The 18,425-nt window shown below is 36.2% G+C and overlaps 1 protein-coding gene across 1 annotated transcript in view; it reads left to right on the top strand.

The window, feature by feature from the left end:
• LOC123681755 (homeobox protein unc-4) overlaps window positions 1-18,425 on the top strand; it is a 174,873-nt gene that overhangs the window by 113,472 nt on the left and 42,976 nt on the right. The gene's annotated exons all lie outside the window — the stretch shown is intronic.

Raw genomic sequence — 18,425 nt, 5'->3', positions numbered from 1 at the left:
TGTAATCAAGATCGATAATTTTTTAGGACAACATGGGAAAATAACTCGAAAGTATGTGTGAAAAGAGTGGAAATTGTTTCTTTATTCTTCATTCCATCAGATACTCTATTCACAAATAGTTGAATTTGTTGAAATTATTACTTATATTTGTATTCATAAGCTATTAAATTTTTTTGAATTATATATTTGAAGTTTTTTCAATCTGACGAGAATGATTTTGAGAGGTAATTTTCCATCGAAAATTGAGAATACGTTATCGATCAAAATGCTAGAATTCTTGTTATTCCCATGTGAGAAATTTTATTTTTTCGTAAAAACAAATTTTTCAACGTATGGAAAATTCGAGAATAATTTTTCGATATAAAAATTTTCGGATGAATTCAGCTAATTTGGGATCGTTCATTCTAACACTGGTCACCGATTGTTCGTAGGCCTCACAGTTTATGGAAATTTGAACTCGAAATAATGGTATAAACTTCCCGAGAAACTTCCCATGTAGGAAGTTTTAATTTTTTTATTTTTTTTTAAGGGTTAGGTATTGAAAATTTTCGTGAAATTTTTCTGGTGAGTACAAAATTCGGCTCATTGGGGATGGTTTATTCTAACATCGCTTACCGATTGTTCGTAAAGCTAACAGTTTATGCGAATTAGGAACTCGAAATTAGGAAAAAAACCGTAAAAATCGAATTTCTACACAAAAACCGTAATATATCCTGAAATATTGGTCAAAGCCCCCTCAAATAACTCGTTTTTTATAGATCGAGATGAGATCTGAAACATATTGAGGTTTCAAGTCCGTATCTTGCCTCAAGGAGAATTGACAACCTCGAGAATATTATTAAAATTTTCTTCGAAAATTTCAGTTTACAGCCTATAAATCCTGAAATAATAGACTAATCAGTTAACTACAGCCTTTTTCACGATCTACGTCATCGCATCAATCGAAAGATTGGTATAAACTTCCCATGTAGGAACTTTTAATTTCTATTTTTTTCTAATTAGGTATTGAAAATTTTCGTGAAATTTTTCGAACAAAAAATTTTCGGGCGAGTACGAAATTCGGATCATTGGGGATGGTTTATTCTAATGTCGATCACCGATTGTCCGTAGGCCACACAGTTTATGAAAATTTGAAATCGAAATTTTGAAAAAATCAGTTAAATGTTGATCTCTACAAGAATTACTTTTGAATACTCGTTCATTCACGCGTAGTTTGCACCTTTGTAGACCACGTATGTCCATATATAGCTTATGGTTTCCAAAGTTGCAGTTGACGCATGAACTATCGAGAGCTCGAGCTAGTGCTTCCCAATAGAGCCCATAGCTCATAGAGTTAGTGCTTCCCAATTTTTTTTCAATATTCTGCTCTTATTTTCTCTTGTTCTGACTGTCCTATCAACATGAAATTCTGCACAGAGCTTGGAATTGTATTTTCTCTAATTCTGTGGTTATTCCGTTCATTCTTCCACATCTTGTAGAACAAAATCGTGCGAGAATATATCAGAAACGCACAGTTTTCATGGTTATATTTTATTATTCTATGTTGGTACTCCGAACTTTCCGCCACGGCTTTATCTGTCAATTCATCAATTTGCCTTAAAGAAATCAGTTATGCCAACCAACATTTTTCAATGCAAAAATCACTAAAATATATTTATGGGAATATTTCATTAATTTCAATGAAAATGCAATGAATTAGAGAAAATAATGTATAATACTCGTACAGAAGGCTCATTCTACCACTCGTTCATTCCAAAACTCGCCACTTCGTGGCTCGTTTTTGAATTTTGAACTCGTGGAAGAATATCAATGCCTTCTGCACTTGTATTATAAATAACTATTATGTACATACATCATACCTGCAAAATTTAAACTTTGTGGGATCTGTTGTCACTGCGTGAATATTCAGAAGAACGGCGATGATCGTCGCCTCAAAGTGGAACAACCTGTATAATATGTTTCAATCGAAAACTTGCTTATGGAATTTTTTTATCATGTTTTCCACATAATATAACATCCAAATCATCATATTTCATAACATATGTCACATTTAATCGTCCATCACCGAAATATCCAAACAGCCCACCCATAATTTCGCCAGAAAAACAGCGTAAACAAGATCGACATGTCGCATCACTTCGTCTCCATCGGCGGAAGCAATAACAACAAATTAGAAATCACCGCCACTCTAATTGCAACACTAATGAACAAGGCGGCAGCGTATAGGTCGAGCAGATAAAGAAGACGACAGAAGCACCGCCAAACAAAGGATTTTTCCGGGAAACCTTAGATCCCAGATGGGTCAAGGAACATCCGCTGCAAAAAAATTATACTAACTGACTAAGAAACTGCAACACCCAAAAGGAGCTGTTTAAATTTTATTTTTTTTCTGGTAAAACATAGATAGTATAAAAAGGAGTAAATGATTGAATTTGGAGAAAAAATCGTGAAGGTTTTTTCACGTAAACGATTTTGTTACTTAAATATTGTAGTCGTTTTCTGCAAGTTTTTCAAATTTTACAACAAACCAGCTGTTCGAGGAGATCCCAAGTCGATGTTTAGTTGATGTCAAAATGCCTAAAGCACGTGTACGCGGAATTTATCGCCAGCTAAGTGAATTTGAAAGAGGTCGAATTATTGGTCTACGAGAGGCGGGGTAGTCATTTCGAGTAATCGCTAACCGTACGAACAGAAAGCCAACTACTGTTATGAGATGTTGTCAAGCCTGGTTTGATAATGCCCAAAATCGAAGAAGAGTAGGCACCGTACGTCGAAGGGGCACAAATGAAGTTCAAGATCGACGTCTAACACTCATGACCATTAGAGACCGATTTGTGACAAATCGATCTTTGGCTGACGAGTGGTTAGGAGAACAAAGCCCTCCTGTAACTGTCCGAACGGTTTACCGCCAGATAATGTCTTTCCAATCTTGTGTTACCTCAGACGGATGAGCATCGCCGGCAACGATTTCAGAGGTGCAGAGAACGTCAACATTGGAATGTAGAATGGCATCAGGTCGTCTTTTGTTGAATCTCGATTCTCCTTGGGGCACATGATGGCCGAAGAAGGGTTAGACGACGTCGGGGAGAAAGACGTGAACCTCAGTTTGATGTTGAGTGTCACGTACACCGGACAGTAGGCGTTATGGTATGGGGTGCTATTGCACATGCAAGTAGGTCACCTTTAGTCTTTATTCGAGGTAAAATGACAGCGATGCGTTACCTTCAAGAAATAGTGGAGCTATATGTTCTCCCTTGCCTTAACCGGCTCGAGAATCCAATATTTCGGCGAGATAATGCCCGACCTCGTGTTGCCGGAGTTAGTTTGAACTTTTTCGAAGCAACCCATGTGAATCTCATGCCATGGCCGTCCAGATCCCCCGATCTTTCGCCCATAGAGCATGTTTGGGACATCATAGGTAGAAGGCTCGGAAATTTACCCCAGCCCCCACTGACTTTGGAGGCTCTGAGACAAGAAGTACAGGTAGCTTGGATAGTATCACTCAATAAGAAATAGACCATCTTATTGCATCAATGCCGAGACGTGTTGGGGAGTGCAGACAAACACATTTTAAACAAATTTATTGAAAAAATTGTAAAGGCTTTCATTTTTTTTCTCCAAATTTCAATCATTTACTCCTTGCAATACTAGCTATGTTTTACCAAAAAAAACTTGAAATTTAAACAGCTCCTTCTAGGTGTTGCAGTTTCTTTGTCAGTTAGTATACAAAAAAACGACTCTGGCGACATTCTCCGAAATTCGGCTCGATCCTAGGATCTCCGATTTTTGCCATCGATCTCTAGATTTCCGACAATCGCAGACAAGCCGATATTTAATTAGTATTTTCATGTCATCATGTCGCTAATGGACTTGCTTAATCAATTACTGAGTAATTTATTTATGAGCGTATTTTGACGGAACGTCGAGTCGCGTCAAAGGCGCCGACTGGTATTATCGCGCTGTGTTTGTGCCAGTTTGAACCGCGAGGTCTTGCCCGCTCAGAAATCGAAAACAAAGCGATCAAAATTGATATTTTTTAATTACATCCGCGGAAATTGACATGAGATAAATTGGAGATTAATAGGATCGTACCGCCGTCGCCGTGAGTTCATTACACTTTTGGTCTATGCCAATTTCGATCTTGTACCACTTGGTCAAACTGTTCGTTCCATCGTGATTGAAAACACAAATATGACTACCGTTCTAAAAGAGGGGGACGTATAAAGACAAAAACGCACTTTTAAAGAAAAAAGACTTTGGCTTTCTACAGTGAATGAAAGAAGAAAGAAAGAAAAAAAGAAAGATTATTCAGAAGTAGGTAACAGAAAATCATTCAAAATTTCTTACAATGATCACAAACTATAATAAATTTTAAAATAAACGAAATTGTATGAGCATAAATTGCAAAAGAGAAATCGACCTAAGCTACAAAAAGAAATGTATCTTTTGTGTCAATTATCTCTTCCCAAGTAAGATGAGTAAGGTTATATCGAATCGAAACTCGTTCGTTAAATAAATACAAAATATCTTATTGAACAAGTCTCAATTAGACTTGAGACTTGCTCAAAAAGATATTTTGTTGCAAATCTTAATTAGAACTTAGAATTGAGAGTTGCTAATTGAGGCTGACTCAAAAAACAATCAATCTGGTATTTGTAACATTGTTATATTTCTAATTGCCAATGGTGAGAGATGTGTGCAACGATTTTGCACTTTTCAGTTCATGTTACGTTACTGGAATTTTCAAAGACGCGGTAATTTGTCAATTCATCGTATGCGATTGGTCGCCGAGGAAGCGCCAACGGATCTAGAGAATCAAAATAGATGAGCGGGAACCCTATACAGGACCACCAGAGTCCATCGGCACTTCAACTCTGATAACCTCAATTCCTATCCCCCAACCCCTAAAATCCAAAAAAAAACCATCCACCAAAAGATAAAAACCAACCCTTCCATCAACCACCAATCCCAACAATAGCACTACTTGAAGTCAAACAAATCGCCAACAATAAAACCACCTGAAAAACCCCTTCCAAACAAAACAAATAACCTGACACCCTCTGTCGTCGGCCGAATCGAATTCAGATCGACCCCTTCGTCGAAGAGGCCACCGGACCACCGTCGTCCAAGGGGGATAATCCGCGACATATGCGTCCAAATCTGACGATCCGTTTCGGAGTTCCATCCCACCGACGAGCGGATCTCCACGCAGATAATATCGGATTATTGTTGGTGTCCGACCGCCACGTGATTTGTGTCCCTCAGCTGGGGATTTCGACGTAATGAATTGCGGCCAAAACTCGATTTTGCACCGAGATAACCGGGGTGTTTTGGACCTGCAACGAGGGACGGACGGGACGTCGTAAATTGCGGAGAAGTCGCGACGTCGGTGGCGAGGCGTGAAGAATTCGTGTCGTGTGTGGGAGCTTTATAATGATGGATATCGATGTATGTCGTAGTGGGCTAGGATATCTACCTTTCTGACTGAGTTATAGGTATGGTCGATGGACCTAGTATGTTGGCTGATCTACTCAGCTTGACTTGAAAGTCAAGCTCAAATCACGTAGTAGTTTTTCAATCTCAAGTCAAGTATTTATTTATCAAGTACTTGAATCATATCAAGCTACTCGATTTTTAGCAGTTTTATTTTGTAGTGTCACATCAATAAAAAAAGGGTGAAATGGGAGGGAACCTTGCAAAAAACACTTATTAAATTTATTTTATAAAAGAACCGAAAATATCAACTTTTTCGAAATTGAATCATGAATTGAATCAAATATAAGTCATAACAAAATAAAAATAAGAAAAAATAGTTTCTCAATTATTCAGTCTAAGCGCGCACTAGATTGCAGAAATATATGCCGTGCGACGTGTGTATATCAAGCTCAAGTAATATCAAGTAGCTCTATATCAAGTCAAGCAATAAATATCTAAAATCAAGTCGAGTCAAGCTCAAGTATGTAATTTTTCAAGAGCTTGATTTTCAAGTCAAGTAGTTGGTTAAAATGTCAAGCTACTTGGCTTGATGAATCCCTAATGACATCAACCCTTTGCAATATTCAGAGGAAGGGATTTCTCTCCTCATCAACTATCCAATCCATCGACATCACCCTGAAGATGTCATCAATGCTCAACAGACTTAATCCGACGAAACAATTCACAAACATCTGAATAAAGGAGGAAAAAACAAATATAATTAATGAAAATGATGGAAAGCAGCGGACCAAGTATAGACCCCTGTGGAACACCAGAGGGTACTAAGAACTCAGCCGACCTGAAACCGAAACACTGAACCCAAAGTCTTCTGTTCGTGAGAAGAGACTTCAACAGATGCACAAAACCGAGAGTCAGACCAAAATTTTTTTGAGTATAGCGGAAATAATCCTACGTTGTAAAGTAGAAATTTCTTGAAATAATTGTTTTCATTTCGATAAACAATAGATTCTCACGGAAATAAATCATGAATGCTATCTATCCATCAGGAAGTGTTTTTCTCACGCTTCTAAATGAAATGCTATCCCCCAGCATCCATTAAGGGTGCATCTATATCCATATACACCTCCAGGACTCCTCCCGCTATAATCTCTGCATTAGCGCATGGAATGAAAGAGATAGCATCAGATAAATCATGTGGTATTATCATACATTAACCAAACTACAGATTAGAACAAGGCTTCTGGAATTGAATGCAAACTTTCCTCGAAAAATTTCAAGTAGTTTTTGGTAGCAAACACTCAGCAGCCTAGAATAAAGTTTACAGAAGAATTGTCCACATATTCTGGGATTTCATAAATCAGTTAAATAATGAATAATAAGGGGTATGTTGGAAATTGATTATTCAAAAGACCGCTCAGAGGAATTTCCCGAAATATTTCTGTTGGCACAACTGTTCACTACACTCAGGCAGTGTTTTAGCGTCATTTGTCATTTAATTGATTAAATGAAGCACTGTAATTCACAGTGCTCAACCGGCATACCAAAAACTGATTCCACACAGACGTTCAGTTTGTAAATTTTATTTTGAATTTCTTTCAAGGAAATATTTTCGAACCTATTACTTTCTGTTTGGCATTTTTTGACATGAATGGACAACAAATAAGTTTATGATGCGATCTCAGAGTAATAAACATTGTTAGAGCATATGTCATTTTCAGTAAGCAAATTCTGTCCCCAACATGAACTATGAAATTTGACATGAAGCGCGCGGAAATGAAAACATGTCGGTGATACGATATTTCACTAAATTCGCAAGTTTCTCCACAAAGAACGTACTTCTTATGTCCCATAGTGAATCAACGTTTCATATCAACTCAAGATATATTGAAATGAATATCTAAATTTATCAGAAATCCAGAAAACAAATTTCAAGCGCGTCAAACGACGTGAAACCACCGATGACAGTAGGAGAGCAAAAGTTGCCAAACCTTGGATTTCAGCAGGTAGATACTGAAAATAATAAATATTCTGCGTATTATAAATTCCACAATTAAGAAAAATGTCGGATTCCAAATATTAAAATTTGCATATTTAATCGGTAATCCCTCGAATAAATATATTTCTTCAATATAATATACATCCATGATGATATAGTAAAATTGTGGATTTGAAAATATATCACAATCCGAGAACGTAATCTTATCATGTTGGGGACATGTAAAAATTGCGTATATTTCCTCTTTCTCTGTTTATTACTCTATGAATACGATCTACAATTGACTATTCGACAAATATTTGTTTCTTATAAGCTCACGTAAATTTGAGAAATATCAAAAAAAAATACAGTGTACGAAGTTGACATATCCGAACTCGAAGAGTTTTTCACTATGTAAATATTTTTGGCATAGTATAGTTTTCCATTAAAATTTCTGAATTTTATGAAATCCCATTATATCCAATTCTTTGAAATCGAAATAGCTAGAACATTGCACTATGCACTCCCTTTGCCTATTTGAAACTGCATAAGATTTCTATGATTCCTTCAGGCCTTTTCCATCTGTCTTATCGTGGACCACATCTACACCACCTTTTTTTTCCTATAGCAAAAACTAACCCAAGACAAATCGAAAGGTACACACCGACGAGAAGGCGATAGCAAAAAATTAATTGAAGAAATAATGAATGACCGCGAAATAATTATTACAGCTTTTTAATTAAGGTGTAATAAATAACGTTTTATCTGTCATGCAATTACGCAGGTAGCTCTCTCTCTCCAAGCTGTGGCCCCAAACGAGGCGACAAAATTTAATTTAACCAGCATTTGTGTTCGGGTTCTAGCGCTTTGGTAGAGTCTCAACACACGGTGAGATTTCATGATGCCATGAGGAAAGATAAAATTTTATCAGAAAAATTTGAAAAAATATTCAGATAGGACATTATTAATGAAGAACTTTCGACACACAAAAAAAAATTATTCGAAAAAATTATACCGTTATAGACGGAAAACGATATCATCCGAATGGCCGCCAAGGCTACGGTTACAGCACTATGTACTTTTCATGCAATTTTTCATGACAATTCACACATTTACGGCTGTATCCAGTATGTCCTCGATAACTTATCTTTCACGTGGCCCCAAAGAAAAATGTCTAAAGGAGTTAAATCATAAGATCTCGGTGGCCAATTGTGATCACCTCTTCAAACCAGAACTTTTCTTGCAAAATTGCGATTGGTTCTTTGCTGGTGTGACACATAGCTCTGTCTTGTTGGAAATAAACATCGTCCTAATCAATATTCAATTCTTCTTGTTAACGTAGCCTTCGAGGTGAAAATGGGACTTATCACTGGAGATGATTCTTAGATGAAAATCCAAATCATTTTGATGTATTTCAAGGACTCAATCGGCCTAGATACGACGTTGCTCGTGATAGATCTGAGTTTTCATCAAAATACGGTGTAATGTCGTTTGAGAAATTTCATTGCGTTGTTGAAGCGTGTATCGTTCCATTTTTAGTAATGTCGTAGTTTTTACCTGTCAAATGTACTTTCAAAAGTGACAGCTGCTCAGATATCGAGCTATCCAAAATCAAACCTTTTATCAGAAAACCCCGATATCTTGAAGAGTTCATTGAAATAAATAGAATGAATAAAAAATAAATACTATGGATAGAAGAGAATTAAAAAAGATGATGAAATGAATAAATTAATTACAAAAATAAAATAAATGAAATAAACGAAAACAATATCAGCAAATAAATTAAGTAGCAAAGTCCATATTTTGAATGAATACCGAATGATCAATAAAGAGCAGTTCACCTTCAAAAACTTTATTCAATTTCACCTGCATCGTTTTCCACACTGAAGAATGAATATCTTTCCATAACAACCTCAATTGAACCCCTCTTGTACAGAAACCTTTAAGTCAACGAGGATAAATAATTCAACACTTAATTTCCCATCTAGCTACTCGATTCGGCCGATATGACAGGTTAATAAACTTGACAGAACTGAACATTGATACTTTGGATGAAGAAGCACATAATTTAGAGGATCACTGTCAGCGATTGCACATATTTTAAAGAGTTTATTGATTCTTGCTCGAATAAAATCCAATTTAGCCTATGCGAAATTAGTGCTTCAGGAGTTTTTTATGAGAACCAGCTTAGAGGTAGCCAGGTATAGCCAGTAGCGGGTCGTTGGGTGTGTGTTGGAGAAGAGTTTTGTTGGGGACGTACTCTAGTCTTACTGCCAGTGGCAGCTTGTATCATCAGCAGAATTTCTTAACATTTTCAGACATATGGTGAATTATTGTCTGAATTCGTTATTTCACCAATTTGAAGATATGAAGCAATATATATAATCAAGAATGTGCTTCAAAAATTGTATATAATTTGAACATGAACATATAAATCTAAAGAAAACCTGAAGAAATGATAAAATCATTGATGTGAAGTCAGTAGCCAATTAAGCCCTTGATGGTTATTAGTTGTCTACAAGGGCTCATGAACTAACCAACGATATAAAGGGTGTTTTTTGTAGAGCTATAGAACTTTAAACTGAAATAAAACAACGATGGATTATTCGATTGACATGAATTTCATTTATCCGCAGGATAATCTTGTGGCATTACAGTTCAAATATGATTTCTGGCATATGACCGCCACGGCTGGCTCGTATGTAGTCCAATTTTCGATGACTTTTTCCAACATTTGTGGCCGTATATCGGCAATAACACGGCGAATGTTTTCATCCAAATGGTCAAGGGTTTGTGGCTTATCCGCATAGACCAATGACTTTACACATCCCCACAGAAAGTAGTCTAGAGGTGTTAAATCATAAGATCTTGGAGGCCAATTCACAGGTCCAAAACGTGAAATTAGGCGGTCACCAAACGTGTCTTTCAATAAATCGATTGGGGCTGTGTGACATGTTGCGCCGTCTTGTTGGAACCACAGCTCCTGGACATCATGGTAGTTCAATTCAGGAAGGAAAAAGTTAGTAATCATGGCTCTATACCAATCACCATTGACTGTAACGTTCTGGCCATCGTCGTTCTTGAAGAAGTACGGACCAATGATTCCACCAGCCCATAAAGCGCACCAAACAGTCAGTTTTTCTGGATGTAACGGTGTTTCGACATACACTTGAGGATTAGCTTCACTCCAAATGCGGCAGTTTTGTTTGTTGACGTAGCCATTCAACCAGAAGTGCGCTTCATCGCTAAACAAAATAAAATGGACGCAGTGCGCGATACGTATTCCGCACAGAACCATTATTTTCGAAATAAAATTGCACTATTTGCAAGCGTTGTTCAGGCGTAAGTCTATTCATGATGAATTGCCAAACCAAACTGAGAATAAATCACTTGACAGCTGTTAAATCGGTCGCTATCTTGAACAGCAATGCCAACTTAAAGTTATATACCTCGAAAAAAAACACCCGTTATATTACATAATATGGCTCCATTCTAATCAGATATACACCCATCGTCTAAAGTCTTGGTCCCCCTAGGTGTTTCAAGAAATAAACAATTTATGTTTGGAAATGATATGAATATTTTGATCTTTTTCAACTGAAATATATTTGATAGAAAACCTTCATTTGTTATTATTTACTTAATGCAGGATGAGGCATCCCACGAATCAAGTCATTAATGAAATTTAAAGGCAATCTCAAGTTGGTATGTAAATTTTCAAGAGCTTGATTTTTGAGTCGAGTAGTTGACTTGACGAATCCCATGCATTGATGAGAAGTCATGCCATTGATGAATGATTTCGTGTAAGTTAAACTGAACTATTATACTAAGATCGGCAGTAAATTACGTCTCGAGTTTCATATTGAGATTCAATCAACTTTTACACAATCTTTCATTACCCAAAACGAACATACCCCAGAGAACTTAACATCCCGAAATATCAGTTATCAGCGAATAAACCCAAAAATAACGCAATCCCATCAAAACCGATCTGGAACGTCGCTTTCTCCTCGAATCGCCCACAGGAATCATTTTTATCCGGGAGAGAACGGAAAAAACGGCCGTAAATCATGAAGAACTGCCGTCTTCTCCCGGAAGAAACTGCCTTCTCTTACCCCCGGATCCGGCAGACATGACACTTATACTCCGAACACGCAGTAAAATAAAGTTAGAACGAGGGGCGTTTAGACCAGAGCCGTGATAAAATAAGTCGCGCAAATTCTCCCATAAAGGCAGTAACTTATAATTTCGAAACAGTAAAACTGACAGCCGTTATATTGTTTGCGGAGTGGCGGTGTTATAGTGCCTGGAAGTATGCCGGAAGAATTCGAATGATGGATTTTCGGGGGTGTTTTCTTACGTCTTTTTACGTCGGGATGAACCTCCGGTGTAGGCTACGGGCGGTGGATCTTGGGAGAGAATGTATTAAAAATGAACATCCGGCTCGAAGGACCAGAAATTATCAACACTCATTTCAAGTTATTTCTAATTACAAGATCACATTTTGTGCCTTTCCCTTTGAATTCTTTGACGATATACCTCTGATACTAAATTCCATGAATCCATAGATCTATCCATACACATTGCAACACATTTTTGTTCTGAACTATCTAACGAGGTGCCTGGCTTATTGATGCATTTCTTAAAACATTTCTCGGTCATTTTAGTTAAGTAATTTTTGCACATTAGTAACAGTAATTTATTGTTTGACTTGATCCACGAGTTCATCTTTTTGTGCTCCAGTTTACCCTGATAATGCTGATGTATCATCCATCGTTAATTTACGAAGGAAGAGACTAATGAAATAATCTTGAAAATTTAATAAGAAAGAGGTTAATATATTATATTTGCACAGTACTTAGTACTTCCTGAGGGGGTTAGGTTAGAAGAAATGGGAAAAACGCTGATTTGAAGTCATGAGGTTTTGAGCAATCCTCATTATCGATTATCTCTTCTGAAGGTTTCAAGAATTGAATATAAAATTATTTTGGTTTATATGTCAATTTAATAGTATTTTTTATTTATTTTGGAAATCACTGACTTGATGTGAAGATCAGAGAACGAGCGCTTATAATAGCTTCTGACTCCACGTCAGTGCTTTCCTCATCTTTCGTTCGGATTCTAAGGACACTATATCAACATAAATTTTACACAAAGCTTTGAATAATCATTTTATGGAGGTACAGTATAAAAGCAACCACACGTTTGGATTAGGGATCCACGGCTTGGCTTGATTTTCTAGCCACTTGGCTTGAGCTTGACTTGATTTCAAGTCAAGCTCAAGTAAAGTGGTAGTTTTTCAATCTCAAAGTCGAGTCAAGTATTTATTTATCAAGTACTTGAATCATATCAAGCTACTTGATTTTTAGCAGTTTTATTGTGTAGTGTCACATCAATAAAAAAAGGATGAAATGAGAGGAAACCTTGCAAAAAACACTTTTATTCATTGAACTTATTGTATAAAGGAACCGAAAACATCAACTTTTTTGAAATAGAAACATAAATCACTGAAATCATATTAAAATGGAAAATAATACAAAATAAAGTTTCTTAATATAGAGAAACTGCCAGGCTTTGTTTGATTTCATAATTTTCCATCCAGGATTTAAGACACATGAAGTATCTTATAGATTTGTCGCCCAATCTATTGCGGGTTTTTGTAACTGTAAGAGTAGCTCTGGAAATTTTCTATCAACAGGAGCTGAAGATGCTGGCGTTGATAAAAATTCCTTGACCACTTTGGCCAAGTTTGGAGAGATATTTCTGAAACTACCAAAATCTACCAATAGATTTCATAGAAATGTGAAAAAACTACTAATAAATTCACACTGGCGAATGCTTCAGTCTCTCGTCGCTCGAGGAATCTCCTTATTTAGTTTAAGCGCACACAAGATTGCAGAAATATATGCCGTGCGACGCGTGCATATCAAGCTCAAGAAATATCAAGTAGCTTGATATCAAGTCACGCAATAAATATCTTAAATCAAGTCAAGTCAAGCTCAAGAATCTAATTTTTCACGAGCTTGATTTTCAAGTCAAGTAGTTGGTTAAAATGTCAAGCTACTTGGCTTGATGAATCCCTAGTCTTGATATTCTAAAAGATTTTCGTATGACAGGTTTCATATTGAATTTCCCCATATCTAGGCAGCTGTCACTATTGAAGTTATCATCTTTTGACAGTTGACAAGTAGAAACTATGCCATTACTAAAAAAGAAGAATAAATGCTTCAACAATGTATTGAAAATTTGAAATTCATTACCAGTATGGTGAAAATTTGGCACTCACAGTTTGCAAAACTAAAGCACTTTTGGGACGTTGTGAAGCACCTTCTCTGGCGGCAATACCTGGTGAATCTTGTGGAAAAATTTGAGCTCTTGGGACAATGTGTGCCTGATTTCAGCACAACTGAGATTATTGCTGTTGTAGCCAAAATTTCACAATGAAATGAATTCGTAATGAAAAATAACTAAAATTGTTTTCATATTCAAAACCACATAAGGAGTGGAAATAACAATGACGAGATAACAACCTTGTCCAAATCACTATACAGATAAACGTCAAAGAGACAATTCAAACAGATGTACCCAATCGACCATTTAGGTGTTCAAAAATCGAGGGTTGCATTCTCTATTCACCCCTTCTGTAGCTGATGTTGTGTGGTGCGCACTATACAATGATCCGATAAGATATTACATAATGAAACAAGATGTTATCATGTGTATGCTGTTCTGTGGGGGTTTAGAGTTACTTGTTACAAGCAAATATTCAGTTACTTCGGGATTTTATTTTCCTCTCTTTATATGAAAAATATCTATCAATAATAGCATTGAATCGGGATGAATATATTGGGTAAAAGTTTATAAAAATTGTATTTTTGACTAAGTACTTCATGATGAATAGGAATTCACGGCTTGACTTGATATTCAAGCTACTTGACTCGGGCTTGACTTGAAATCAACTCAAGTTCAAGTCAAGTAATAGTTTTTCAATGTAAACCCAAGTGAAGTAGCTTATGAATATCAAGTCAAACTGTGAATTCATAGTAATGAATTCAAATAGTAATAGGAGAATTAACAGGCAACAAAATCTGCATTTCATTTCAGCACAATCAAACGAGAACAACTCCTGCAACTAAGTAAAATAGATATGTATTGATTCTGCCGAAATACAAGAATAATTAAATATTAAACAAAAATTATAACGACATAAAAATCATGTATCATACTCCTAAATTACATACAATTTGAATATATAACCAAAATTTCATACAAGTAGTTTTGTTCAATTGTGCCAAAGTAATGAAGTAATGAAAATCTACAAATACCTATTCTATTTTGCTTGCTTAGTAATGATTTCAAAGTGGATGAATGATAATTTCCGAATATATGCTTCTCTATTCATGTATACCAATATTTTTCACGGACACAACACAAGAATTGAAAAATTTATGCACGATGTACTTTATTTGTTTATAAGGATATAAAAACATTATCACAAAATGTCATTCCTTCAACATCTCAGCCATTACAGCAAAAATAAAAATAATTTGTTTTCATTTTTGCAAGCGTGTAACTTTTCAAGAAAAATCCTATGATCTTTTGTTCACATGAAACTCTCCCTTCAATTTTCAACAGAGATTCACCTCCTAAAAACTTTTGCAGATATTTATTTGGAAGCACCCTCTACCGAGATATTTGAACTTTACAACTTGTTGAACGAAGTAATCAACAGCTAGCTTACAACGTATAGGTATTTTTGATGTTGTCGTTTCTTGGGAAGTCGTATATTTATATACCTATGTTGTACTGCAGAGGTCTCAGAACTGAGCCTTGAGTTACTCCTGCTCCTATTGGATTTGTTGATAGAAACTGCGTCATCTATTTTGACGTAGCAATTCCTATCTCTCAGGTATAGTTTCTTATTATTTCGCAGGCTTTGGTAGATAGTATCTACAGCATGCCAGCTCTCTCAACATCTTATAGCATATGTCCTGTGGCTTATTTGTTGAGAAATTCTTCAGTAACAGATTCGATTAGGCTCAGAATTTGAAGTTCTGTGGAATGGTTTCTTCTGAATACGAATTACTCAAGTGGTAAGTATCAGATTCAATGCTTTTCTATCATCGTTCAGCCTTCTTGCAAAGATTCTCTATTTTTTCAAGTACTGACAGCAGATTTATTGGCTTGTAGTTTTGTGGGAGTTTTCTATTTTTGCATGGCTTATTAACCACATTAACTTATGCAGTTTTCCATCTTTTCGAATTGTGTTCTGGTCCCATCACACTATTAGCTGAATCGTTAGAAGTGATATTCATTTTCTGGGCATTTTCTGTAACATCAAACTTGTTATTTTGTTCTTACCTAGAGCTTTTTTTGTGGTTTTCAATTGCTTGATAACTTCGTTGATCTGTGTTGGTGTTGTTGGATTTGGAATGGTATTGCAGACCGATAGCCGGCATACTTCTGTGAGAAATTGTCATTTTTACTTTGAATATATCGATAACCGGATCTAAGTACCCTTGACTTTTTTCCAGGCTGCTCAATCCACCCGCCTGGACCGCTGACAGACCTTAGGCACTATTGTAGTTCAAATTATACTGTCCAAACACTAATGACAAAATAATTCGATACAGAAAATGTAGCCAATCTCCTCTCCGACTGTCAAATCTACCCCGACAGTGGCTGCATGGGAACCAGTATCATAAATCAATATTTTGTCGCGTGCGAATTTCAAATTTAAAATCGAAGTCTACGATGGGCGTGGATATCCCATGTGCCGGCGCAACGCCTGCAGGAAGGAGTAAGCGTGACAAGATCCGATGATTGATGATCGAGGTATCTGGATGAATATTTATAGAAAACTAACTTACCGGCAAAAATCGGAATTAGACTGATCGCCCTGCGACAGCTCGCCAGGACTTGAGGGATGAAAAATGGTAAGTAGACTGGGGATGGAGTGTTAGTTTTTTTATTTGTTTTAGTTATAGGATTGAAAGTGGCGTGGCATCGATAGGTATTTTGAATTGAAATTTTGATCTGTTGACACTTTCTTCAAGGTAGCACAATCCATAACTGAACCATATCAAGACAAAACACTATACATGGTGGACTATTGACAAAGGAACCGAAGCTCTGTAAGTTGGCAGAACCGAATTTTTAAAAAAATGAGTAGGTAATATCTCGAACACAAATGGATAGAATTACTCTTTTTGTTTGTTTGAGATTGACTTGATTTAACGTTAAGCTCTAGTCAAGTAGTAGTATTTCGATCTCAAGTCAAGTATTTATTTATCAAGTACTTGAATCATATCAAGCTACTTGATTTTAAGCAGGTTTATTGTGTCGTGTCACATCAATAAAAACATGATGAAATGAAAAGGAACCTGGCTGAAAACACTTTTATTTATTAAACTTATTGTATAAAAAACCGAAAATATCAACTTTTATGAAATAAAAACATGAGTTGAAGAACTATAAATCATAACAAAATAAGAAATAATGAAAAAAATTATGTTTCTCAATATTTAAAAACCTCAAGGCTTTGTTTGATTCCATGATTTTCCATCCAGGATCTAAGACACATGAGGCATCTTATAGATTTGTCGCCTAACCTATTGCGGTTTTTTGTAACTGTAAGAGTTCTGGAAAATTTTCCTTCAACAGGAGCTGAAGATGCTGGCGTTGATGAGAAATTCTTGGCTATTTTGGCCAAGTTTGAAAGATATTTCTGAAACTACCAAAATCTACCAATAGATTTCATAGGAATGTGAGAAAATTTCTAATAAAGTCACACTGGCGAATGCTTCAGTCTCTCGGCGCTCGAGGAATCCACTTACCTATTTAGTCTAAGCGCACACGAGATTGCAGAAATATATGCCGTGCGACGCGTGCATATCAAACTCAAGTAATATCAAGTAGCTTGATATCAAGTCAAGCAATAAATATCTAAAATAAAGTCAAGTCCAGATCAAGTAGTATATAATTTTTCAAGAGGTTAATTTTCAAGTCAAGTAGTTGGTTAAAATGTCAAGCTTCTTTTGGCTTGATGAATCTCTGGTAGTGTTAGATCAGCATCTAATTCGTAATGATATCAGAGTTCTACGGCCATAAGTTTATAATTAACCTACCTACAAATAACCTTTTTTTAGGTTGAATATAGGTGGCGCTTCAATTATTATAATGTGGTTAATTTTTCTACCCTTTCATCAAGACGTTTTGTGAAGCCAGTTAGGAAATTGGTAAGTAGAAATGATCATCTCTTCTCAACTTCAATTATCTTCATAGGTACAGGGGCTCCGCCAGGAGCGGTATACCGGACATTTTGCCGGGGCGCCAAATTCTAGGGGCGCAAAGTCAGTTAATAAAACTATACTTTTTGGATCCTTGAGAACTACGTTGTCTCTTTACTATAGTCTTATAAATAAAGCGTCGTACTTAAACAATGCAGAATGGTCTTTGATGAAATCGACAAAACGTCGCTTGGTGAATTTGAAAAGTGATTTCCAATTGAAAAATACGATTTCATATGAAATTAAAAAGATGCCTGAGAGGATTATTTGAAAAAAAATTTCGCATAAATTAGGTAAAGCAGGGCGGCGAAATTTTATTTTGCCGGGACGCTAAAATGTCTGGCGGACGCCCTGCTTAGGTAGAAAAGTAAAACGACCTGACGACTCACTTTGAGCCATCAAACTGTATCCTTAAGTTCACTTAAGTTCATCCCAAAGAACAAAGAAGGTACACAGTTGAAACAATCCATAGAGATTAGAAATAAAAACACACACATTTAAACGACAGTGAAAATAAGAGCCTTGAACCTACCGACGTATCCAAGATACACTACTATTAATTAAGAAATATCGAAGATACCTAGTCAAATGTGGTGGAACTATCGGCCTAATGATTTCCAATATTATCCCCATGTAATTCCCATTAATTAAACAGATCTCAAACAACCAGCAAAAACCCAATTACGCCAAAGCGCGCTCTCCTCAAAGAAACTAGCGTAAACTAC

The sequence above is a fragment of the Harmonia axyridis genome, chromosome 6, assembly GCF_914767665.1.
Source record: "Harmonia axyridis chromosome 6, icHarAxyr1.1, whole genome shotgun sequence".
NCBI lineage: Eukaryota > Metazoa > Arthropoda > Insecta > Coleoptera > Coccinellidae > Harmonia > Harmonia axyridis.
Note: the sequence above shows the minus strand (reverse complement) of the source record. Positions and strands in the feature narration are given on the sequence as shown.